The following is an 8923-nucleotide window of genomic DNA, read 5'->3' as shown; positions in this document are numbered from 1 at the left end:
GATATTCTAGATACGCATTGTTTTCGTTTATGGTATATTCTTGTACCGTCATCCTCAAAGGACCAGATTGATTGCGTCCTGTGTAGTATTTATTTGGGTCAAGATCGAGCAATTTAGCTAGTTGGGGAGAAAATTTAATTTCCACCCATTCCGGTGTTTTAAAATTATACATGATAGCATCACCCCGATTATCTATAATGTGATATGTTACTTCAATTTTTTTAAATACTAATTTTTCTAAAGTACGCGTTACAGCTCGATAAAGCCCTTCGGCGTTTTTCTCTGGCGTTTTACTGGCTCTAAAAGTTTGCGGTAAGAACAATATCTTATAGTTATCATAATCTTCGGGGTTAATTTGCTTAGGCTTTTCAGAAATAGTTGGCTCGGGTTTTTTCTTTGGCGGATCAACCGGCTGCGGAAACAAGGGTTTTTCATCAATCGCTGGTGGGGAGGGGGTCGGTAATACGGGTAGCTCTGGAGATGAGGGGGGTGTGGGCGAAGGTGTGGGTGTTAATGGTTCAAAGGGGGCGAGGGGTCTTGACCGTGGGGGCGGTGGTGGAGTGGAGGGTTTTGGGGGTGGTGGCGGAGAAGAGGCTTTCGGGGCTGGTGGTGCTGGTGCCGGTGGAGGAGAGGGAGGTTTCGGGGGTGGTGGCGGAGAAGAGGCTTTCGGGGGCGGTGGTAGGGTTTGTTTCGGGGCTGGTGGTGCTGGTGCCGGTGGAGGAGAGGGAGGTTTTGGGGGTGGTGGCGGAGAAGAGGTTTTCGGGGGCGGTGGTAGGGTTTGTTTCGGGGCTGGTGGTGCTGGTGCCGGTGGAGGAGAGGGAGGTTTTGGGGGTGGTGGCGGAGAAGAGGTTTTCGGGGGCGGTGGTAGGGTTTGTTTCGGGGCTGGTGGTGCTGGTGCCGGTGGAGGAGAGGGAGGTTTTGGGGGTGGTGGCGGAGAAGAGGTTTTCGGGGGCGGTGGTAGGGTTTGTTTCGGGGCTGGTGGTGCTGGTGCCGGTGGAGGAGAGGGAGGTTTTGGGGGTGGTGGCGGAGAAGAGGTTTTCGGGGGCGGTGGTAGGGTTTGTTTCGGGGCTGGTGGTGCTGGTGCCGGTGGAGGAGAGGGAGGTTTTGGGGGTGGTGGCGGAGAAGAGGTTTTCGGGGGCGGTGGTAGGGTTTGTTTCGGGGCTGGTGGTGCTGGTGCCGGTGGAGGAGAGGGAGGTTTTGGGGGTGGTGGAGGAGAGGAGCGTCTCGGGGGTGGTGGAGGAGGGGTTATTTTGGGTGGTGGTGAAGGTTTTCGTTTTGGAGGAGGGGTTATTTTGGGTGGTGGTGAAGGTTTTCGTTTTGGAGGAGGGGTTATTTTGGGTGGCTGTGGTTGTACAAATACTACGGGTTCAGTCGTAGCAATAGGTATCGGAAGAAAAGGCGTAGTTCGCGGTAAAATAGGTATAGATGGCGGTACAGGTCTATATTCTGGCTGGGGCTTTTTTCTTATCGACGGAACCTCGTGGCTTGTTTTACGTTTAATGGCAGCTTTAGGAATGTACTTGTAGTCAAATTTTTTTTTAAAACTATCTCCAACATTATCAATTTCGATTTCCACGTAATTATTAGTGTAATTTAAACTTATATTTTTAGCATGCTTTGATACAGGATATTTGGATATATATGGAACATCTTCGTAATTATTCTCTTTAAATTCAAATAGCGTGGTCAAGGGGGAATCAGCTGGTATTTTGAACCGTATGTTCTCCTCTCCTAAAACTTGCAGGTAAACGGGAAAGTTTGTATCTAACTGTTTTCCCAGGGCCCCGTCCTTATATTTATTGACTAATTTAAAAGATAATTTGCCTTTTAAATACGGATGACTGTTTACATCATCATTTAACAGCTCGACAAAATTTTGGGGTAGTTCGTACTCTTTGGTCTTGGTATAACGATTGACAGGTATCTCTATTTTTTGATATTCAACAGGCTCTCTAACAGCTGCATCGTTGCCATGGTTTGGGTCACTTACAACCTGAATTTCAAACTTGTTAAACTCTTCGCTTATATTCACCCAATGATTTGGAAATATGATTTCTGCCAACCCAACTTCATAATCGCTACTCAAGTTAAGAGGTTGATGCAAATAATTTTTAAAACTTGATTGGGTATTGTTTGGGTATATATCTAAACACGTATTAGACGCTAAAGTTAAAAAGAAGTCGTCATTCATGACTAACGCCTGTTTATCAACTAACCCCAACTTCTTAAACAAACCTTATTTTATACATAAATTTCATAAAAAGATCGGCCATAGCTCGGTAGACTGGCCGGGATTTGAACTCGCCACCTTTTTAGGTATTACATTAGTAGACCCTGCCTTTAACCACTGAGCTATGGACGATCTTAAAATACACGCCGTTTATCTTCATCAAAAAAAACTTTAAAAAATTCTTAAACTTTTAAAGTCGTTACCCTTGAAAAAATCTACGTAGCTAGGTAATTGACCTTACCCGATTCCGATAAAAAAGACAACGCCCTGACTAGTTCGAGCCGGTTTTCAACTTGTTTGATGCAGTTATTATATAAGACGTTGGGCTTTAATAGTACGTTTCAGGGTGTGGTCGACAGGGTGTGGTCCTTAAAAAATAAATTTTTTTATCTAGAGAACTTGTTTAATATTAAATCTGCTCTCGGTCATTTAGTATATAAGCTCTGTGTTTCGCGGAGAAAGTTATCACTTGCTCAGCTATGCTCTTAAAAGTCCAACTAAAGATGTCTTGCTTTAACTCGTGCCGCTTTTGTTGGGTGAGTAAAGACCAAACTCAATTTTCCAACGGAAAAGGGACCAATTTCGATTATGCCAACTGTCTCTTCTCGGGCATTGCCTGAAAAGGGACCAATTTCGATTCATGGGCTAGATTTACGTAGCTTTTCCGTACAATCTCGGCTTTGCTACATGTGGCTGCACAAAAAGTTGCGTAAATTTGTCAGAAGTCGCAATTTCTATCGCGACTTCTCCTGACAGAGTGACCAAGCCATCAGTAAGCTATTTTCGTGCATCCTGATGGCTAATGTCGAGGAGGTTCATGAATCGACCTTCATTGCAGTGTGATATGCGTCCATACAACGGACTATTGCAATGAAGGAAAATCGAGTTTAAGTTAAGTCCTGCTACTTCTTCCGCGGCAAGACTTAATTTGACGTGTTTTCCATTGGTCTCTTGAAAGTTGCGTAAAATTTGTGTGAAGTCGGCTCAGCCATAAGAATGCACGAGCAAAGCCTTTTGGTTGTGGTTCGATTTCATTCGCAAGGTCGGGCTGACGCTGCAATGAAGGAGAAGTTCTGGCTCAAACAACCAGACCAGAACAAGAAGACCAAGCCTCGCAGTGGCTCGGATGTAACTTCCTTCGGGAGGTAAAGGGTCAACGAAGAATTTTATCGGTCCGTACAAGCCGACAAGCCCTACTACCGCATAAGGTTCTGCGTACCCTGCACCAAATGGAGCACGTTCTCTTCAGTGAGGCCTTGACTTCGATGTCCTTCTCAAACTTAACAGCTGTTCGCTCGATCAACGTGGATAGGATTCGGAGCCGAAAGGCCCAAGATCTTCATGAATCAATGGAGGCATGTACCACCAGAGTGCCTGAAAAAAAGCTAGTGGCCGACGCCCCGCTAGAGTGAATGCCACGTTGATGTCGTGAAATTGTTAATAAAACGCGGCGCTAATTACGATTTAAAGAGCAGCTTTCAGTTAAGATTTCGACTAAAATATCAAGTTTTGAAAATCAAAATGTCACTTTGAGCAAGATGCTTTTTACGCCAAAGATAAAAACAACTACCTTCAAAATTTCGATTTAAAGACATTAGCGGTAAAAGTAGCGGTAAATATTTTTGTTTTTTAATTTAGAATTCAGTATGTAACACGGTTTTTTATGTGGGAACAAGCCACAACTCAAAGAAAAGAAGTATTGACCTTCTTAATTGCAAACAATGGCTATATCTTTGTTTATATTTATATTCTTGTTAATCTGTATTATTTTATTGTCTATAGTATTTGGTATTGTTATTAAAAAATCTTTATTTATATATCTGGCTTTGTTTCTCAGACATTTAAAAGGTTTATGGCGGGAAATTCAAACGGGGATCTTGCGAAATAACTATACTGGTTTATTAAAAGAACTACAACCTCCGAGGGTTAAGCCGAGCTTGTTTTGGGGAAAAAATGGGTAAAACCCCTCTAAAGAGTCATAGCATGCTGGAAGGTAGGGTTGATCAGGTAGGAGTTTAGCTTAATCTTTGGGTGGAAGTTTGGTTTGAGTTTGGTGGATGAGGAGAGGGCGGCCATCTTGGGGTGGCGGCCATCTTGGATGTCTGCATATCTGTATAGTCCCTACTACTTATTAAGGTTCTGTATGATTTCTTAACACATCAACACAAGGCTAACCGCTAACGCGACGCACTAGTGTAACAATGGACGGACACACACAGACAAAAACATAGACTGCTTTTTAACTCTTTCCGTATTAATTTTGAGTTGAGAAACAAGATTATCTTTAATATTTAAATAAATATAATTATTTTTAATTATTTTAATCTTCAATAATTAACATTAATAATAGTTAAATCGTTTAAAATAAAGTTATACCTATTATCATCTCAAACTTTGCTAATATTGACGTTTAGAGTGAAGGGTACCCCTCTTGCCCGCTTTCTTCAAATTTTGGGGTATATATACGATTCGTTTCCATTATAATAGTAAGGAAAAAGCGCAATTGCGAAAACCTTTGGTGGCGATCCCACCTTAGGGAGGCTAGACGTTTCTCGTAACCCTAGCTGATCGCCGCGTATATCCTAAAACCAAACGATGATAATGGAGTAGAAGCCAATGAGACAGATTGGTGTCTATGTGGAATAGACGGAAGACCAGTAGATGGTGGTGTTTAGAAGCCAGAATGTACAGACTGGTGTCCAAGTGGGATGGACAAAGACCAGAAGATGGTGGTGATTAGAAGCCAGTATGTACAGACTGGTGTCCAAGTGGAATGGACGAAGACCAGAAGATGGTGGTGATTAGAAGCCAGTACGTACAGACTGGTGTCCATGTGGGATGGACGAAGATCAAAAGATGGTGGTGATTAGAAGCCAGTATGTACAGACTGGTGTCCGTGTGGGATGGACAAAGACCAGAAGATGGTGGTGTGAGAACTCAAGTAGAGGAGCCATTTCCGTGACTGTGAAAGCAGTTCGGAAATGGCGAACACGTTTGCTCCGATTTGGAAACTGCGAACGCGGTCACGTGGGTGTAACAACAGACAGACAGACAGACAGACAGACGGACAGACAGACAGACAGACAGACAGATACGATCGTTACAGAACCTCTCCGTGACATACGTCACTCGGAGAGGTAAAAATATCTACCCCGGGGAGGTGGGCTCGCTAACACGACACTTGTTTATTTTGGGGGCGTGGTTGTTTACTTTTCTCTTAAAGTACAGGGTTTAACTACTGACCCTAAGCAGACGAACTTTCGTCGAGAGACAGAAAATTGAAAATTCCTAGCTCCGATCGAGACCCCCTTGGGCTTTCCTGCCTCGTTTAATTCATTTCCTCTGATTGATTGGTTGTCACTAGGTGCCAGCAGATAGCGTCGCCAAAGTTTTTCCCTAATCCCTACTAGTCTATTCCTTCGCGCTCCTTTGGGTCTACGAGCAACGCGGAGATAAATGCTTTCGCTGCCAATGTGGATAGCGTTACCTATGCAAAACCGAGCAAAGCGACGCAAAATAGCTTAGTGTGGACAGCCCTTTATGTGTTTTATTAATTTAATTAAGCAAGATGTGCGCTTTAGCCAAGATAATTGTGGTGCACCGTATGTTGGTTCATTACAAATTTAAGGGAATTATTCATGCAGATTCAATTTAAGTTCTTCGAGTGTTTGAATAGACATATTGACTGATACATGCCTTAGAAATAGCGTTTTATATGCAGATTTCGAAACCCAAACCTTAACAAATTATACAAACACATAAGTCAGTATTGTTATGTGCTACTTGCTACTGCTCTAAATGTTCGCGTCTTTAAATTGAGAATTTGTAACGCCATTTGGGGATGAGATGGCCCTTTTCTATACAAGCTTCTGTCACCCCTTACCAGCCATTATTTTATCTAGGGAGACTCAGCCTTGATGTGACTAATACGTCAGTGTTAGTGCGGAGTGTTTTAGATGCCACTTTTTAGAACAGTTTTAAGAAAAGCACGAGAGTGGTGCCTTATTCTCTACGGGTTTAATGCACTTAATAGTTATGGTGTCTTATCCTTTCTCTAATATCCCGGCTTCAAAGCGTTAGCGGGAAAATCGCCTTTCTCGGAGTTACTCAACAACGTGCACTCATTTCTCCGAGAACCGCGGGGCGGATGCTTCTTATAAGAGTTGAAATTAGGTTATTATTCTAATGAAGTTGACTTTTAGTTGATTAAATTCAACTTAAGTTTCGAGAGAAGTGCGGACTTCTCTGAGAAGCCCTAATGCGCTCTCGGAATGAAAGTTCAGCTTTTTTAGTAAAAATACCAAAGCCTTTGATAGTTGAAGAAAATCTCGTAAAAATTATTTTAAAACTTAGAAAACTGAACGCAAATTGGCGAACATTGCTGCACTTTAATTTTTAGAATGGAATATCTATCTTAAAAATGACACGCAAGGTCCTGATTACATTTTAGTGATTTGTTAAGCGTATAAAACACTTCGTGAAACTGTTTAGACAACCAAACCTTAGAAAACTAGAATATGACATATTTTTCTTAAGATTTACTTTCATCTTAAAATTTTTATATCTTGAAACTGCCACTCACTATCTAGTTTTAAGTACCTTGTTAAGTATATAAAACAGTACCAGAAACTGTTCAGTTCATATTAGGAATCGTCCTGGAAGTGTGTCATCTACAAAACCAAACCTTGCAAAACTACAAAAAGACATTGTTTTTCACAACATTCGCTTTCAACTTAAAGGTTGGATATCTTAAAACTGACACGCACAATCTTGATTGAACTGAAGTACGTTGTTACGCGCATAGAACCCTTCCATCCACTTTCTTTTTTATACCAGGAACCTTGAAAGTTAGTCTGATTTTCACTTAAACCACACAAAACTGCAAGATTTAAGGTCCTTTAGTAAGAAAAGCCGCTATACTCTTTTGTTCTAAAGGAATGTGCCCTACAGGATATTGTAGAACTGCGTAAAACCTAGGCGCGTCAGTAGAAGTTTTTCTACTTTAATCTTCCTATAGAAGCCGCTTAAGTTCTATGAGTATCTGTCGTTGTAGTTTAACAACCGTGTTTTTTTTCAATCAGTATACGAAAAAAACAAGTATCATTAAATATGAGAAACTTTTTGCCAACATGAAGCCTGATTTGCCCAGAGAGAATTAATCAAACCTCAAATGGTCAACGTGAGATAGGCCAAATATATTGTTTGTGTGAACGTTTTACCTGCGTTTTCTCTTTAGGATGGACGCAATAAGAATCGTGTATTTAAAAAATCGGTTAAGAGGATTTTCAATGTAATGGTATTTGCCTCTAAGTTTTGTAATTAATTTTTAGTGTGTAATTATGGTAATTAATTTTTAGTGTGTAATTAAACTTGTTGGATGTTGCCGAAAAAATTAGGTATAGTGGCCCTTAAGACTTTCGATTAAGAAATTACTGAAATCAATGGTGGATACAGAAATGAAAGTTTATTAAATCAGCAAATCTTAAATAACAATAATAATATTTACATTTCCATTTCCATTAAAAAAGAATTTTACTTCTGCAAAAATGCCAATTTCGCACTAAACTCTTATGCGGAGTAAGAGTATAGACACGTGACCAAAAGCCATGGACAGAAGAACGGAGAGGTGTCCAGAGTTATAAATCTATCTATAGATGAGAATGACAGTGATTGATGGTATCTGATAAAAAGATAATGAAGTTAATTCGACTTTTGCGTCCCTGTACTAAAATATTACTTACCGATATAAGGCGGGGTCTTATTTTACAAAATAAAGCCATATGCCCATATATCGAAACGAATTATTATCCTTTCTTTTAATTCCGGACTTGCGTCCTTGTACTCTATCTGTTTGGCAAGCACATTCAATTAAACGAAAGGATCCACTGGTTAAACTTACCGAAATGGTAGCACAGGTTTTACCTTTCGGACGCAAAAAGGAAAGTCCTTTCTGCGCCAAAAGATAACGAGGCAATAGTTGAATGAACCCCATTTTAATCATCGGAGTGCCATCCAACACAATCATTGCCATCCTTATACAGATTGACAACTGCGGCGTTGAATTTGACTTTAGTCTCCTTCTCCACCTTTTCCTTCAACTTTTCCAGAGATTTTGGCCACTGACCTATACCCTTGTTGGCGATTTTCCCGTAAGAATATAGGGAGAAATTAGCATTTTTACAGAAGTAAAATACTTTACGAGGAAGATTATTATTATCTTCAAACAGATTTTTGAACTCAGTCAAGAGTGCGTCGATAATTACCTCTTTTTCAAAGGTTGGAAGGTACACTACAGACGCACCCTTGCTGAGTTCTTTTTCTTCTTCTACAATTTTTTCAATACCTTTAGCTGCAGGTGACGGTCTCTTTCGCCAATGAAACTTTCTGTTCTGGGCGAGCCGGGTAGACTTCGTGGCGGGCCGGGTAGACTTCGTGGCGGGCCGGGTAGACTTCGTGGCGGGCCGGGTAGACTTCGTGGCGGGCCGGGTAGACATCGTGGCGGGCCGGGTAGACATCGTGGCGGGCCGGGTAGACATCGTGGCGAGCCGGGTAGTTTGCAGGACGAGCCGTGTGGCGCTCCGGGTGGTCAGCGTGGTGAGCCGGGTGGAGCTCCGGGTGGTCAGCGTGGCGAGCCGGGTGGTCAGAGTGGCGAGCCGGGTGGCGCTCCGGGTGGTCAGCGTGGCGAGCCGGGTG

The sequence above is a fragment of the Phalangium opilio genome, unplaced genomic scaffold (genome assembly GCF_054372755.1).
Source record: "Phalangium opilio isolate 3A_F unplaced genomic scaffold, DU_Popi_V2 ptg000229l_1, whole genome shotgun sequence".
Classification (NCBI taxonomy): Eukaryota; Metazoa; Arthropoda; class Arachnida; order Opiliones; family Phalangiidae; genus Phalangium; species Phalangium opilio.
Note: the sequence above shows the minus strand (reverse complement) of the source record.